Source organism: Camelus bactrianus, chromosome 10 (genome assembly GCF_048773025.1).
Source record: "Camelus bactrianus isolate YW-2024 breed Bactrian camel chromosome 10, ASM4877302v1, whole genome shotgun sequence".
NCBI classification, from domain to species: Eukaryota; Metazoa; Chordata; class Mammalia; order Artiodactyla; family Camelidae; genus Camelus; species Camelus bactrianus.
This window is the reverse complement of record NC_133548.1, coordinates 22720645-22738602: the sequence shown is the minus strand read 5'-3', so window position 1 is coordinate 22738602 and position 17958 is coordinate 22720645. Positions and strand designations below refer to the sequence as shown.

Genomic DNA, 17958 nt, shown 5'->3' with positions numbered 1-17958 from the left:
AGATTCGAAGAGCAAAAGTGATTTAACATCTGTTTCTCACTTGAAGATGGAGGGGCTGTGTAGGAATGAATATGAGTGGCAGCTGACAGCCAGCCAGCAACAAAGATCTCAGTCCTACAACCTCAAGGATTCTGCTAACACCCTGAATGAATTTGAAAGTGGAATCTTCCCCAGAACCTTCGGATAAGGGTCAGCTGCCTGACTTCAACTTTTGAGTACACAGAGCAGAACCCAGAGGTGCCTACGTGGATTCTTCATCTACAGAACTGTGAGATAGTAAGTGGGTATTGTTTTAAGCTGCTAAGTGTTTGTTACATGGCACTAGAAAGCTAATAATATCTAAGTGCTTTTATTTTTTGAATGTTTTTGTCTGGATTTTTTGTTTTGGTTTGGTTTTTAATAGTCTAACACTTGAACTCATTGCTAGATGGTATCTCACATCCCAGCTCCCTGCGTCTCTTTGAGGACCATGTCAGATTCCACTTCTTGCAGAAAGCTTTCCTCAATGGAGTCATCTTTTATCATTGGTAGTGATGATCTTTGCCAAAAGAGTCCTATTTTGTTGGTAAATGAAAGTTAAGGATGGGGTAGAGGCAATAAAGGATTGAATGTATGTATGGGGACAGGGTTAATGTTTAGGGGCCAAACAGAAAGATAGGCTAATTCATTCATTCATTCAAGAAATATCACCTGAGCATCTATTATGTTCCAGGTAGTCTTCTAAGAGCTAAAGCTATACTGGTGAATAAGACAATATGACTATTTTAAGACTAACAACTTCTTGAATAGCATAATCACACTGAAGGCAGTGGGTGGGAGAGAAAAGAGCGAACTTAAGTTAGTTTGGAAAACAGGATTATGGTTATATTCTGTAAAGCTAAAGACAAAAAGAACTGTGTGTAAATACTGTACTCTAGTTAAGTAAACGTATTTCTTATAAAGGGTATGGGTTAGGAATTCTGAAACTATTTTATGTGTGTATAATGTTTGAGCAAATAAATAAACACATTGTAGATCATGACAGCCAGGTATTTCACTATCAGAAGATAAAAGTTAGAGAAATGGGAAGGATTAAATGAACTCTGTAGTGTTGAATAGAATCTATAGTATCAGCATGAATTCATGGCTTTTAATAAACACACACACACAAATGCATAGATATGTGTGTATGTGATGTGTACATACTACTTCTTGAAAGAGCCTAGAAGTAATGACACCCTAGTAGCAATAAGCACATCTAGCATCAAGATCTAGTACCAGCCTATAATTCAAGGAGCCAGGGAGCCTTGGAAAAATGACTGAGTCTAGGGCTTGGACAGGAAAAATACAAGGTAAGCAAGGAGCATCATATGGAACCAGAAAGGAAGGAATAGCACCCCCCCCCCCCAAAATAAAGGGATGGGTGATGTTGAAAAGGCACAAGAACCAACTTGAAAGAGCTCCTCTTGATTAAATCTGGGACAATTTGAGGAACAAAATAAATATGAAAGAAAGAGAATATAACCCATAGAATAAAATAAATGTCTACGAATTCTTTTTTGGGAAAGAAAATTAAAGAGCTTTATTGTGAGGTAGATCAGGAGGGAGACAGAAAGCAGGGGGCTCATATCTGTCTCCCCAGTCTGCTATTTGGTCACACTTTCATGAGTTAGGGGAGGATGGATTGGCATGTGGGAGTGCTGGTGGGGCAGGTTTTGAGTTTAGAGCTTTGGAACCTGGCCATTTATGGTGAAGGGGGCTTCAGCACCCATCTCCCTGAACAACAGACTCTTCGTTTCTGAAAAAGTTTTAGCATTCCAGTTCCTGTCATGTCCCAGCCCTTTGGTTCCATGGCGGGAAGAAAGTTTGGTTCCAGTTGACTATGAACCTATATTGGTACACCTGAATAAATAAATGGAAGCAAAAGGACAGCCTTCCTTACAGCAGAATTTCCAATTAATGAATTTGGAAGGAATTTTAGAAGTAGAAAATTATTACTAGGCAAACAGCATACTAATACTTATTGTAGGCAAGAATCAACGAGGGATTCTAAAGTTAGTGGGTGGAAGTACAATGAGAAATAGTATATTTACATAGTCTCAAAGTATCTCCCCACGGAATACTTATTTCTTACAAAGGGAAAACTAGTAACTTTTCCCTGGAGAATCCTGGCACAAGCCACCTTTAACCAAATGATCAAAGTCAACCTGGACATAATAAGACATATCAACATCATGTGCCTTCTGATGTGACGCACTGAGAAGCACAAAATCACATCACAGGATTCTTGCTACTTCCCAAATGCATAACGTCAACTAAGGCTGAGCAAAAAACTACAGTATCACGTACTGCTGAGGATGTGAAGAAACCGGAACTCTTATATATTGCTGGCACAAGCGCTTTGAAAAACTGTTCGGCAATTACTCATACATACAGGTAAACACACACTTTCCATACAACCCAGTCGTTTCATGCCTAGGTATTCATCCAAGAGAGATTAAAGCTATTTTTATGGCATTGTGGAAAAAACAAAACTACAGAGATTAGCAACAGGTAGTTGCCAGGGGTTGGGTTTGGGGGAGGGAAGAAGCTGACTACAAAGGGAATTTTAAGGGATTAATAGGACTGTTTTATATGTTGATTGTGGTAGTGGTGACATGACTGTAAATATTTATCAGAATTTAGAACTGAAGGCTAAAAAGAGTAACAAAAAAATCCCAACCAATAAATCAAAACTTCTTAGAGACCACCTTTATAGTTACTAGTGCTTAGAATGGTGTTAATGATCATATGAAAACATCAGACCAACCCCAATGAAGCACATTTTACAAAATAACTCTTCAAAAGTGTCAAGGTCATAAGAGAAGAGGAAAGACTGAGGAATTGCTACAGGTTGAAAGAGACCGAAGAGACATGACAGTTTAAGGCAATGTGGGAATTCTAGATTGGATCTTGAACTGCAAAAAGGATAGCACTAGTGGACCATTAGCAAAATGAGATTAAGGTCTGTAGATTATTAGTTAATATTATTGTGACAATATTAATTTTCTGGCTTCAGTAATTGCACTATGATTATGTAATGTGTTACTATTAGGGAAAGCTGGGTGAGGGGTACACAGGAACTCCATTATTTTTGCAAGTCTAAAGTTTTTGTAAGTCTAAAATTATTCAAATTAAAGAGTTTAAAGGCATTAATAATTTCTGTTAATCAAAAGATTCCAGAGACTGTAAAAAGGCAACCTGCAGAATGGGAGAATGTAATTACAATATACCTACCCAACAAAGAATTCATTTCCGTAATAGATAAAGAAGTCTTACAGATTAATAGGAAATAAAATAAGTATATATAAAATACATTAGAAAAAGGACAAAAATTGTTCGGGGTACTTCACAGAAGAGAATATCTGACTGGCCAATAAATATAAAAGGTGTGCAATTTCATTAGTCACCATGAATATGAAAAATAAAACCACAATGAGAGATGCCGCTACACACTTAACTGAATTGCTGTAATTAAAAGGCCAAAAATATCAAGTGCTGGCAAGGATTTGTATTAATACTGGACTCTCACACCCTCTTGGTTGGCGTGTAAATTGGGACAATCTACCAAAGGTAAAAATATTTATGCCCTGTCCCCCAGCAGTTCTGCCCCTATGTATACAGAGCTAAAAATATATATGTATATAGCCCAAAGGCACGCACAAAAATGTGAAAGCAGTACTATCTGTAACAGCCCCAAGCAGATACAAACCCAGTGTCCATCAACATAAACTGTGGTGCAGTCACACAATGGAATAGCAGGCAGCAGTGAGAATGAAGACATGACCGCTATACGTGACAACACAACTGAATCACACAAACATAACACTGAGCAAAAAGAGGCAAAATTCATCTGTGATGACAGACAGATGATCAGCTGTTACCTTTGGGGAGAGGCAGGTAGCGACTGGCAGGGGGAAATGGTGACTGAGAGGGGGCAATGGTTACGTGGAGGTGTTCACTTTGTGAAAATGCACTAAGTCGTACCCTTATCTGCATGTTATATTTACAAAATGTTTACTCCTTAAAAATCTTTCAGAAGGCAAATAATAGAGAAAAATAGAAATGTTTTCATAAAACTACTTAAAAGTCCCTTTGTTTTGAAGAAAATACAATTGTTCTATGTGAAGCACTTCTCTGTATGGGTGGAAGAAACGCCTGGAATAGACCTTTTTAAATGTCAGTATGATGTACAATCCGGGACCTCTAGATGCTAACACAGTAGTAGCAACTAAACAAATGCCAAAAGCAAGCAGACCGAAAATTAGAGAAGAAACTGGCCATACACATCCGGAGAAGCAAAAACAGACAGACAAAAAAAAAAACAAAACCTAGTTTCTAAGAAATCAAATTGGAGAAGTGAAATACACATTTTATATGATAATCAAACCACCCTGCCCACGGTGAATTCGGAATCTGCCTTCTCAGAGTGAAAGCCACGGGTTACCATGAGAGGCAAGGATAAAGAAAGGAAGAGATACATTGCATAACGAAAGGGCATCAGAACGAATAGAAGATAATTCCCTTGGACATGAAATGCAATCAAGTCAAGACCCATATTTTATCTCTGCTGGAGGCAGTCTTATTTGTTAGTAAAGTACTGGGATAATCAACCATTGTTCTCCCTGCCAAGACTGTCAAAACAAATACAAGCTTCTTTGCTCAGTGCTAAAAATGTCTGAGCCTTTAGAGAACAGCTGCGCAGAAAGCAATCTTGTTCAATTTCGCCACATTTCTCCCCAAGTATTAGGCTGTCCGAACGCAACCCACATCAAAGCATCCCAGACACCCACTGCAGGGACAGACCTGTCATGCGAACACAGCCTATCAAACCCAAGCAAGCAGAACGCACAATGAAAGCACTTTAAACTTGTCCAACTCCACGTCTAAAGGAGCAAAGACTTTGAAGCATAAAAAAAGCTACTCTAAACAAATAATTTCTTTGAGTTGCTTTTTATAAACACATATTTTAAAAATGTTGGTCTGCTTGCAAAATGCTGTGTCCTGATAAGGCTCTGGGATCATTAGAAAAGATTCATGATTTCTTGGCTATACATTTTAACACTGGATTGCTCAAGGGACACCTTCTCCTAAGCATCTTCAAAATTAGTCTCTAGCTATTAAGTCAGCTTTTATTAAAGTATGTCTTATTTGTGGCTTTGTGATTTGTATTAATTAGGAGGTGCATCAATTAGGATGCTTGGGGATGCAAGTAACAAAAAATTAAGTCCACTGAACTGACTTACACAAGATTTCTTTTACCAAATAACAAGAATCTAGGGTGTAACGTACAATGTGATGACTACAGTTAATAATACTGAATTGCGTATTTGAAAGGTGCTAAGAAAGTAGATCTTAAAAGTTCTCATCACAAGAAAAAAATTTTTAAACTATATATGGTGAGAGATGTTAAATAGACTTATGATCATTTTGCAATATAAACAAATATCAAGTCATTATGTTGCACACCTGCAACTAATATAATGTTATATGTCAAGTATACTTCAAGTTTTTAAATAAACAAACAAAATAAAACAAGAATCCCAGAGATAAAGTGGTCCCAGGTGGATTAACACAGTAGCTCAAACGGGTTATCCAAGGCCCAAGTTTTTTCCATATTTCTGCTCTCTTATCCTCATACTAAGTCCCCTCATGGTTGTAAGACAGCTGCCACAGTTCCAGGCATCACACCAGAAACTAAAGTGTTAGGAGAATAGGAAGTGTTCCTGTGAGTTTCCTTTTATCGGTGAGAAACAATCTCTGCAGAAGACCACTCAGAAGATTCCTCATCATGTTTTATTGGTCACAATTGTGTCACACGCCCATGTCTAAGCCAAAAGGGATCACAGTGCAACCATCAGACTAATTTACTTTCAAACATAGGGGTAGGGTGACCTTTCAGTGAACGATATGAGGGCAGAATGGACACCCAAATATATGGGGGATCCTGCCAGCTGAGAAGAAAGGGAAACAGGCTGTTAGGCAGGCAACCATCTGTGTCTGCTACAATTGGGAAGCAGGGGAAAATACATTTAGCTTAATTGAATTTTTGGCTTAACTGTTGGATATGCCGAAAACCTTTTAGATTGTGACCGTAGTTATTGAAAATTATTCTGAAATGTTAACTCCCTTTTTCCCCTACTATGTAAAGTAGAATGACCCTCCTTTTCTCCCACCCTTTGAGACTTCCTCCTTTACCCTCATCTACAGGATGGCAGGAGTAAGCTTTAGCATCCATGTCTGTACAATGGGCTCCTGCTTCCCTGGGCAGAGATGATTGGAGCAGAGGTGTATACAGTGGACCCCAGCTGGACCAATCAGCTTCTCTTCCCTGTGAATTTGGAGCAGGGCACCATCTGATTACATCAGTTTCTTTACATGGTTGGGCCTGTACCACAAAATCTCCAGAACTGTCTGGCAGCTGTTCTTCTGCCATTTGGGATGTGAGAAAAAAAAACTGATGTTTGGGAAGGTGAAAATGAAACAGATATACAGAGAGAACAGATACACATTTGGGCTCCATATGTTACCTTGAAATCCCCCCACCACACACACACATCCCAATCCAGATCCAAGCTAGCTTGAGGTAGCTTACGTTACTCGCAACCAAAGAGTCCCAACCCATACGTGAGAACACAGCGTCCCTTTTCCACGGTGACTGAGGATTCCGCAGCATTTGAGGGTCATTATTAAGAACTTCCAGTTCTCATTAGTCAGAACTCTATGTGCAGGAAACAAGACACTGAGTCACACCTGTCATAAGTTCACCACAGAAGTTGCTACAAAAGTTGTCTTTGTTTGGTGGAAATCCTCACTATTGGTTCAGTTCCCAAAGCTTTCATTCTTTTCCCTAAAAAAAAAAAAAAAAGAAAAAATATTTAAACAAAACACTCTACAGTAAGGACAACAATTAACTGTGAGTGGTGTGTGTTGTGTTGTGCATTGGAGAGGCAGGGAATGGGACGAACACATATTGAGTTCCAGCTGTTTGCTTTCCATGTGTTGTTTACTTTAATCCTCACCACATACTATGCGGCAATCACGGTAAAACCATTTTACCGACGAGGAAGCGGAGTCTCAGGGAAGCACTTTGATTCTGTGAGGGTTCATACGGCTAGAAAATCAACGGAGGAAGATTTTAAAGCCAGATCTGGGGAGAACCAAAGCTAATGATGTTTTCACTATTCCATGTCATCATACAGGAAAAAAAAATGTACCTGATTGGATGTCCTGTTAGGTCGACTCTGATTATCAGACTTTTGACTCTGGCTGTTGTATTTGCCGTACTAATACTGAATATTATGTATTTCAGGGAAAGAGACAGGAAGGATGACCGCCTAGCACCAGATCTATTAAGGATACTTCTGCATTTTCTAAATTAATCATTGCCACATCTGCTAGGAACAGAAGACCACAAGTTTTAACACCGTATCTGTAAAGGTGGAAAGCCTGGAAGCCAGAGAAGGTAAGTGATGGGTACAGATCGTTAGCGGGACTTAGAAGCACTTCGTAGCCATCTGGTTCTGACTATCTCAGTAGGTGTACATTCCTAAGCTGTTGATTTTTCTTGACTAATTAAAGCTGATTGGAGTTCTGGAGTTTGGCTTTGTTTTTGTTTTCCCCCATCTTCCACATACTCGAATTCACATGCTGTCTTGCTGCTGCCAATTAGCAGTAACGTTGGGAGGCGAGTTAGTCCCTGCTGTTCCCAGCCTGTGTGGGAACCTGTCAGAACGAGATTAGGTAGATTCAGGCAAAACCGTACCCTTCCATGTGGTTTGTTCCTAGCAAGACAATCGTGAGAATGTTTAGCTCAAACTCTTCAAACTCCTCAGAATTGTCAGACATATAAAGCTGCCCATCTGGAATCTCTTGCAAATGGGAACCAAATTTGTATCCATTCCTGCTCCTGTTCTGTGGGCCAGTTAACCCTTCTCCACACTGGGAGTGTTGCCTTTGTTTTATTCGGATTTAAAAAACAAAGCAGTTGACTTGTTTTTCTTCATTACAAAGAAATGTCACATGCTTCTTTTGACGCAGTCCAACATTACAGACTTAAAACGTAGAAAGGGAAAATGTGGCTTGGCGTCTCCAGTACTGTTGGTAGCCCTTCCTGTAAATCTTGCCAATGTCAAGAATATCTTGGGGAACGTAAACTACAGGAAAACTCCCATTAGTCAAAATGCCCAGAGAATGGGAGATTCCGGGTTATCTCAGAGTTACCCAGAAAATCCTTTTCACATCAAGCCTTGATGATGAAATCTTACTGAAAGGTATGAGTCGAATTTCCTGCCCTCAGAAGCACAGTTTACTCTGAATGTGATTTAGTGCTTTTCTGGTAGTTGAGGGTCAGGCTGGACCTCAGGCTAAACATTCTGGACCCCAATTCCCATTGTCTAGAAGACAAAACAGGAGATTGGATAGAATTTGTACTTGACCCCAGGACTTGTTTTTGAAGATCCTTGAATAAGCGTCTTCTTCCATGTATTTTGCTCCTTTTCCCTTGCACAGGAAAAAAAAAAAATGTCTACAAAACTGGGGAGTTTTGCCTATACAAATTCCAGTAAAATCTGGATTTTACTGAATTTAAATTTTTTCACTTAATCCTAATGACAGATTCATCTGAAGTCTCAGCCATCAGAGTTTGGGACCATCCTCCTCCCCCTGGGCTCAGGCCCAGCACAGGTGGAACTGGAGGAGAAGGAAGTCCCTCCCCCAGTAACCTCCCCTCCCCCCCAAATAGAGAACAGAATGGCAGGGGTTCTGCCTTTGGTCATTTCTCCCCAGATCATCTGTCACTGTCTAGACCAGGGTTTTTCAACCTTGGCACTACTGACATCTTTGGTCAGACAATGCTTTGCTATAGGAGGCTGTCTCGTGCACTGTAAGATGTTTAGCAGCATTTCTGGCCTCTACCCACTAGATGCCAGTAGTAACCCCACCCCCACCCCCTTAGCTGTGACAACCAAAAATGTCTCCAGATATTGTCAGATGTTCCCTAAGGGGCAAGATTCACGCTCCCTGCCCACCCCCGGCAGTTCAGAACTACTGGTCTAGACAGAGACACAATTATTCTTTTTTTCCTCCTCTTGTCAAGATTATGAGTTTTCTTGACCTTGCCAAGTAATTTCATAACATGTTTCTCGTGCTGTTTCACGGAAGAACAAAAATAATTCTCTGATGAACATAATATTTTGATTTGAATTGTGTGAGACAGGCCTCATTAAAACAAAACTGCAGGTTCGGCTTTGTTTTGAGCAGGCAATAGATTTATTTTCTGACTCAGTTCTGGTTTTGATTTTTAAATACTGAATTTTCACCCTTTCCTAAATTTCCTTTGAGGTCACTGTCATTATGGACATCAAATCAGTGCCTTAGCCAGAGCCAATGTTCTCACCTTGTACTGTCATCCTCAATTTCATATCTGCATCCATCTCAGAAATATTTCTACTCCTTTTGCTGCTTCCTAATGCTTAAGAGATTTTTAACTCACTGTTTTTTTAAATCCCTTGTTCCCTCTCTCCAGTGGATTGAGTTACATTTAAATTAGACTGTTCTCATTCAGTAGATTTCAAAAAAATTCTGCTTAATTGGTGAAATTTGGGGCTAGTTTTATACCCCCAATTTTAAGCTGACAGAGCTATTTCTGCTACAGAAAGAAGGAGGAGTTAAATTGTTTTGGGTAAGCAGGTTTTCTGTATGCTTTAACGCTGCAGTGAAAGTCTCTGTACATAAATCTTTGCACACACATCTTGGGAGCCCTTTCAGCTAAAACTTGAGAAGATGAGCACAGGGTCAAAGGGTATGAATGTTTTAAGCTTAAAACATATTGCCAAATTACCTCTGGAAGGTAGTGCCCATTTTCAGTCTCTTTATTGGCAATTCTCTTGAAGGGCTTCCATCTTGTTCTGTCAGCCTCTGGGCCTATAAAGACATTTCCCACGGGACATTCTTCAGACACATCAGTGTAATCAGATCCATCTCAAGATATCTGTCAACAGCCTCCCTGGGCCCATCTCAGATCATCTGTCAATGGCAACTCTAATATATTTGGGGAAGATGCTGATGCAGTTGCCAAAAACAAGCCTGCAATTGAATCAGGTTTTCCAATCAGTGAAGTTGCAGGATTGATCTGTGTAAATGACATGTGACAATCTTAGTATAATATCCAGAGACTCCAAGAAGGAATGTGTCCTTGTAAATTTAAAGGCGGCTGCAAGAGAGGGAAAGTGGCTTACCTTTCACATGAATTCTGTAGTGCTCACACCATCTCAACCATGTAAACTTGGCAGCAAGAACTGATTGCCAAGCCTTGGCTTCAGGCAAGACTGGAGAGGAAAACACCGCTTTGATGCAGGGCTGTATGACTTAGAAAGGTACAGTGATGGCCTCTGACTCTCACACATGCAACTGGTACCTTGAGTGGGTTTGTATTCCATGCTGCCAAACAATCTCTGACCATAAGTGTGATAACTTCTGTGCTCCCAGGAGATGGAAAGAATCAGCTCTCTTACAGTGTATGAAATGGTCTGTAAATTGGAAAGCACTATACATGTATGAGTTCATAGCAGTTGTCACTGTATTGTTAGGAACTCTTAGCTAACTCTGAGATCCAGAATTGAAAACATCTAGAATCTATCCATTTTACTTTGGATGTACAAAACTGTAAGAGCCAGTGATGACCTGATGTCATCCCCTCCTTGGCTACTTGAACTCTAAAGAATCACAGAGCTCAAATCAGCCTGTAGCTTGCAAGAGATTGATACGTATTTCAAGCATTCACACGGCTAGTTGCCTCCACCCTCAAATGGATGAAGTGTCTTCTTTTCTCTGTACCACTGGCTAACTGTGTCGCTTTTTGAAGTGTCACAAACAAGCACGGTCCCCAGGTATCCAGTCTGTTCTTTAGCTCCCTGGACCACATCATCCCCTTGGCATCTAGTCTGAATGAAACAAACCACCAAAGCCAGAGCAGACAGAAACCACAAGGAACACCGAAGAGACAGAGCCCGGGGCCCACCACCTTGCCAATAAGGCAGACTGGAAAGGCAGGCCTGACCTGAACAGCTTCTCACTATAAATAACTTTAATAAGAACGGGCTGTTCTTAGCCACCCTCAGACAATCTCAAAGTATCTTAACTGTGTCTCCTGCATGGAACTTGTCAGAGATAAGAATGGCCTGAATTCTTTCTGTTATTGCCAAAATGGGGATTAAAACAGCTAAGATTTCTAAAGTACTTTTACCTAGGTTACCTCATATGGTTGTTCCAATAATTCTACAAGCCAGGACTCTTAATGTCTTTCAGAGAAGAGGAAACTGAGGCCCAGAGAGGTTAAGTATCTCACCCAAGGCTACACAGGAAAGAAATGGCGAAGCCAGGACATGAACCTCAAACTGTCTAACTTCAAGGGCTCTGTTCTTTCCATTGGAACACACAGACCCTTGAGTTAGGACATTTTTCCTGGCTTGGCTTGTGAGATGACCTTGTACCTGCAGACCCGCAATCTTCCATCTCTGCCTCAGAAATGCTGTTGAGCTGCTGGAGGAAAGGGAATGGGAAGAAGGTGGACCACAGAAAGATATGGTCAGAATGAGAACTTAAGAGCCTTCATCATATGGATGAAAAATTACTATTACAAAGCATTACTATTACTATTACAAAGTAATTAAAATTACTATTACAAAAATTACTATTAAAATTACTATTACTATCAATTTGCTTATAAATTTGTGCAATTTCTATGTGTTTGTTTTTCTATCTAAATGAACCCATTCTGTTCTACATCAACTTAAATACTTTGCCCGTGTCTTCCTACCAGTTTTTGTTTAGTCTCACACTCCTAGGACTTGGGAACCCTGACCATCTATGTTACATCTAGAACTGAGAATTGCCTTTCATTTTCCTTCAATCTTGAATCAGTGTGGAATTCAGAAGCAGCGTAGACAACTCAAGAGTGTACGATTGTGGCAGACACAGGCTGCCCAGTTAGGGTCCCATTTCCCAGTCTTCTCTGCCTCTAGTGGGACCCACGCGACTAGATACTGCCAAGAGACTGTGAAGTAGTTAAGAAGCAGGTGTGTTCCTTCCAGCTCCCTCTCTTCCCCTCCACCTGGATGCAGAGAACTTTGGGGCTCATGATTCTCAAACCCAACTATACATCACAATCAACTGTGAAAACACAGATTGCTGGGCTCCATCCTTAGAGTCTTATTCAGCAGATCTGGTTGGGACCTGAGAAGATGCAAGTCTTACAAGTCCGAAGTGTTGCTGATGCTACCTGTCTGGGGACCACGCATTGGAAACCACTGCCCTAGAGCAACGTCTTAATGAAATACTGGGTGCACTTTATACTTCTCTGGTGGCGGGGTTGGGGGGGCAGTGTTTTAAACATTTTGATGCCCAAGGTGCTATTTAAACCAATGAAATCAGAGTCTCCTAAGATGGGACCCATGGATCAGCATTTTTGACGCTCAGCAGGTAGTTACAAAGTGCAGTTAGAAGTTGAAAACTGTTGCCTTAAAGTGGAGCCTTAAGATGGAAGGAACATGGGTTCTTAAATCACTAAGTGTAGGAAAGAAGCCTGTCAGTGAGGAGTATCCACTTCAAACTGTTATATGAACAAGACATGAGCTTTTATTATGTTAGGCTGCTGAAACTCTGCAGATGATTTGCTACTGTAGCCAGTGTAATCCTAACTAATATGATAATGGTAACTATTAAGCTTTCAGAAATTCTCCTTTTGCCTCCTGCCTTGCTCTCCTCGGAGAAGGAAAGTAGTGATCTGACTGGTTCTAAGACACTTACTGGCTCACATTTTCTAAAGATGACATTTCAACAGAAATAAGATTATAGCACATGTCACATAGGCAGAGTCTCCTTTTCTCTCTTCCCTGTGACCTGAATAGCAGGGCAGTTCTACATTCCCCTCTCTCCACCCCTTCATTTTCTCTCTCCTTGGTCAACGTTCCTCCTCCTACCCAGAAACAGATTCAGAGTTCTTGACTCCGCCTGACAGGTGTTAAAGTAGCCAGATGAGGCCCAGGATGGAGTTGCTCATGCTAAGCCCCATATCAGCAAACCAAAACTCAACTGAGGTTTGAGGCTCAGCTCTCCTGGAAAAGGAAGGCCCAGGTCAACCAATCAGGGCCTTCTTGCTCAGTACAAATACCTGACACAAGTCATCTGCTCCAAGACTTCCTTCTGCTCCATATAGGGAAAGCAACTCTGCTTTAATTAATCAGTAAATATAACTACATGTACACAACTCTTTGTAGCTCCTTTCCAGATGTTAGATTGGATGCTGTTGGATTCCTGAATGGATGAATAAAGCCAATAAGATCTTTAAAATTTATTCAGTTGAACTTTGTTAACACAGGACTTGGGCAGCCACTGAGCAAATGTTCTGGGCAACGGTGACACAGTGCTCTATCCCTTCCCTGATGTATGTCAAAACCCAAAAGTCAAAATCAAACCAAACCAGTACAATAAAAAACCTGATCCAACACATATCAAACTGGTTATATCTGAGAATGAAATTGAGTGACGAGGAGAAAGAACATGAGGTCCATTCTTACTTACTTGAATTTACCTTAAGGTTTTGGAGCAAAGCTCACTCTAAAAGTAGTGCTTCTTACAGCCTGCATGGGACACTGCAGAGAGAGAGGTTGGTGGGCCAAGGCACGATTCGGGTGATTCTGGGTCCCCTGACCAGATGTCTTCATCCTTTTACTGATAAGATGTTGTGACTGAGATGGTAACATAAGCACTTAAAAGGCATAGTGAAAAAAAAAAAAAAAAAAAAAAGACATGGATGATTTTTTTTGAGAAATTCAACCCATGTCCGTGTTCACCTTAAGGCACACCCAGCAATCACTTGAATAAAATGGACAGATTTCCCACCCCCCATAAAAGTGTCAGTGTTTGATGGAAGGGAATGGAAAGGCCAATGGCTCTAAATACATATTTTGCAGGTTCTGCCTTCTCATGATAAATGTGGGGGGACAAATCCCTCAGAATTGCTTTCCTGGCTGAGGAGCTGTGATCCGCATCGTCTTTGGACAGCTCTTATTCTCAGGGCTTCTTCTCAACTTCCCACAGTGAGAAATAAACAAATTTCTGAGTTGCAAGCAACAAAATCCAACCCAAGATTGTAGAAACCCAAGGAAAATTTACTGAATTACGTAATCGAGTGTTTGGAAACAGAATTTGCTTCAGAGATAGCCTGATCCCGGGCCTCAAGCACGGTCCTCAAGATCTAGTGTCTATAGTCTTCCCGGCTTGATGGTATCTGAAGATAGGCACTCCCTATGGGTAGCGAGATGGTCACCGCGTCTCCAACCTCACACGCCTCATCCCTAAGCCCAGCGAAGATGGAGCGGGAGTCTCCTTCCCAGAATTCCCAGGGAGAGTTTCACGGCCTCTCTTACTTGCTCTAGTTAAGTCACATGATTATCAGGGAACCAATCGTTGGCAGCCAAGGAAGTACAATGCTCTGATTGGCTTAGGCCTAAATCACATGCTCTATGACTGGGCCTCGGGTCTAATCCTTCTAGAATCACATGGCTGAGACGGGTAAGGTTTGGTGGAGTTGTCAAAAGACGGGGGAATGGATTTTGGGTGGTCAAAAAGCCACGGTACCCCTAACTACCTGGGTCAACTCCAGAAAATTCTTCAATTGTTTACCCCTAGAATGCAGTTTACCGGGCACGTCTAATTTGCTGCACAGCTTTTCCGACGAATGGCAATAAAAGGGGACATGGAAGGGGAAAGATGGACGCAAGAATAAGCCTAAAAAGAGACCAGAGCTCAGGGGCAGAGATTTCCTGGGAAAAGAAGAATACGACTGCTGGAATGAAGGCTGTGTTACCCGCTGTGATTGTCATTTCCCCAGGCAGAGCAGCCCACGACACAGGAACTGGATACTAAGGGTTGGAGATAATCTGTCCGAGGAGCCTCATCAGGCGAATGCTTCTTCCTCTGTTAGCCCCGGGCCACTTCTCTTTCTCCACTCTCTTGACACACACATAGATCCTTTTATGATGCTCCATGGAAACCAGAGATGGAATGAATCAAAAGTGGTCAGAGGAACCATTGTCCTCCCTTGTAAAATAACCGAACCCTTGTTAATTTGTTGCCAGCCTTATATTTCTCCCGGAGAGATCCCCATTGGATGGAAGCTGTAAACAGGAAACTTGAAACCCTCAGTCATCCTTTGTATTACTTACTGTTTGTGGGCAGCTGCAGGGGATTTGCCATACAGTGCTTGAGGGATGAGGGGTGGGGGGTGGGCAGCAGAGGTTGAATCCTAGTGGGGAGATGAGCAGTTTATATTTCTAAGACGGAACACTCAGAGGAGAAACTTTATTTCTTCAAAAACAAAGTAGAAATGAGACTCAGAGATAAGGGAATAAGCATTTTTGGTAGGTGACAGAATTGCCAAAAAGGTAAAAATAATTTAGTTTTCCTTGGTGTACAATTGGCAGGCCCCCATGCTGTGGCTAGAAGGAAAAATAAAAACCCCTTAATTTACTATAGTACAGCTGAAGATGGATTACTGCTACTGAGAATACTGAAGCATTGGGGTACTAGAAGTAAATTGCAAGGCAGAGCACACTTCAGAACTGCTTCTGCCCACGTCCAAGGGAACCAGTATTACAAAGATGGTTTCCAGTGAGGGTTAGGAACTAGAATACTGGTGTCAGACTCTCTGGGTGTGAATCATAGCTCTCACACTCACCAGTTGTGGGACTTTGGAGAACTCACTTAACCTTTCTTTGCCTCAATTTCCTCATCTGTAACATGGGACTAATAATAGTACCTACCTCACTGGGTTATTTTGAACATTAGATAAGTTATTATTTGTAAAGTACTTAGAACAATGACCAGCTCATGGTAAGTGCCTGTATGTATTAGCTATCATTATTACTAACCGCAGAAGTAAACGTAGCAACTTAATATAACATTAATTTATTATTGTATTTTCTATATTTCTTTATCCAGGGCACAGGGCAACCTCCCTGTGTCAGATAAGGGCTGATTCCAGCACGAGGGTAATTCCTTATTAAGTCTGTGTTTCCTTGGGAGTCTGGGCCCCATCATCAGAGTGGGTGCCTGTGTATCCAACCTGACCCACCTCACCCACATCGGAGAGTCCAGCATCAGCACCGTCATTCTCCGTACTTGGATCTGCCTCTTACCAGGATGATTAATGACTGAATGTCCTCTGAAACTCTTCCCACAGAGGTATGACCTCAACCTTTAACCTCAGAAGTTTCTTCATGGCTGAACACAATGGTCAAATATCAGTGTAGTTCTCGTATTCTGGAACTTTTAAGTATAGATCCCCAAACCTAGGTTATTTCCCCTCCTTTGGAATGTAACCCCTATGGGATTGGTGCCTTTATGCTGTTTGTTCACTGCTGTAGCTCTGTCCAGAACCAGGTAGGCACTGGATTTGTTTGTTGAGTGAATAAATGGATGACTGGATGGAGTCAGCCTTCGCTTTTACTACACATAAGACATCAGCCTCACAGTCCATGTTGGGTTTTGCCCAGTTCCATTTTCCCAACAACGATCAATGCATGAGGAAGCTCAGACCGGCTGCAGGTTTTTTTTTTTTTTTTTTTTTTTTTGCAGGCTTCTTGGGTCTCTAATCAGTAATTCTGAGTAGCTAGCCACCCCTCACCCCCTCATATACCCAGAAAAATAAATTAAGATGTAGTATAAATCTCTTCAGGGGAAAAACATTTTCTTCAAATAAAAAATAAAATCAAGCAATATTACCTGTGAAACAGACAATTTACCAAATGAAACATTTCTCACAGTAGGGACCAAATGGATTACTGGGTACATTCAATAAAGACCGAGGTGTTATCTTCTAGGTTATTTGATTCTGCGGGGTCTCTGTACCTTTCATCGCCCTGAGCTGTTTTATAGCTTTGTAAGTGGTAGCTATCAACACCAATGCAAATAATTTTTTCTGAGGACACATGTAAGCGTTTTCTGTGACTGCTTTAAAAATTACCACAAATTTGATGACTTACTGTAACATGAATTTATTATCTGATATTTTCTGTGGGTCAGGAGTCCAGTCACCTGTTAGCTGGCTTTTCTGCCCACGGTCTCAGCAGGCTGACATCGAGATATTGACCTGGTCTCATGTGGGGCTTGATTCCTCTTCCAAGATTACTGGTAGTTGGCAGAGTTCATCTTGCACTTATAACACTGAGGTCCCTGCTTTCCTGCTGGTTGTCTGTTCTCAGCTTCTGGAGGCTTCCTGCCATTCCCTGCCAGGTGGTCCTCTCTGCTACTGGCAGTTTGCCCCTCAGAGTCCAGCAGAATCTCTCATACTTCAAATCTCATCTTTCAGGAAGGATGAGTCCAGTATCCTTTAACGGTTTTGCTTGGTTAGGTCAGGCCCACTCTGGCTAATCTCCTTTTTGATTAATTCAGAGTCTCAAAGATTTAATTACACCTGCAAAATCCCTTCACTTCACCTTCGACACCTAATAGAATGTCATCATGAGAGGAAATCTGTCACAGTCGCAGTCCTGGCCATCCTCAAGGGGAGGGGACTATGCAGGATGCATATTCCAGGGGGCAGAATTCTGCCTACCACAACATGCAAATAGGTTTTGAAAATCATCACCCCCATCCTCCCTCAAGCCAGTTTTGCATCTGTTAAGCACATTTGTATCAGCCTACATGTGTATGGATCTGCTTTTTGAACACTCCCTTGAGCCCATTGTATCATCTTACTGGTTCCTTAATTAATGAGTCAAATACAATCTTTGACACATGTTCATTTTATATCTGTATGAGTCATGATTTTTTAAATATTATCCTTTAATATCACTTTTTTTTCCTTTTCCTGATTTTGATTAATTTTATTTATTTTTTTTAATTCTAGTATAGTAAGTTTACAAAATTGTGTCAATT

General features: G+C 41.1%; 1 protein-coding gene across 3 annotated transcripts in view; it reads left to right on the top strand.

Moving 5' to 3' along the window:
• LOC123619588 (tripartite motif-containing protein 44) overlaps positions 1 to 17958 on the top strand; it is a 192524-nt gene that overhangs the window by 158901 nt on the left and 15665 nt on the right. For 2 of the 3 annotated variants that reach the window (XR_012509623.1, XR_012509622.1), the window contains 3 exons: positions 47 to 276; positions 7331 to 7483; positions 16021 to 16263. The gene's annotated coding sequence lies outside the window, so the exon portion shown is untranslated. The remainder of the gene's footprint in view (positions 1 to 46; positions 277 to 7330; positions 7484 to 16020; positions 16264 to 17958) is intronic. The other variant, XR_012509624.1, reaches the window with a different exon arrangement.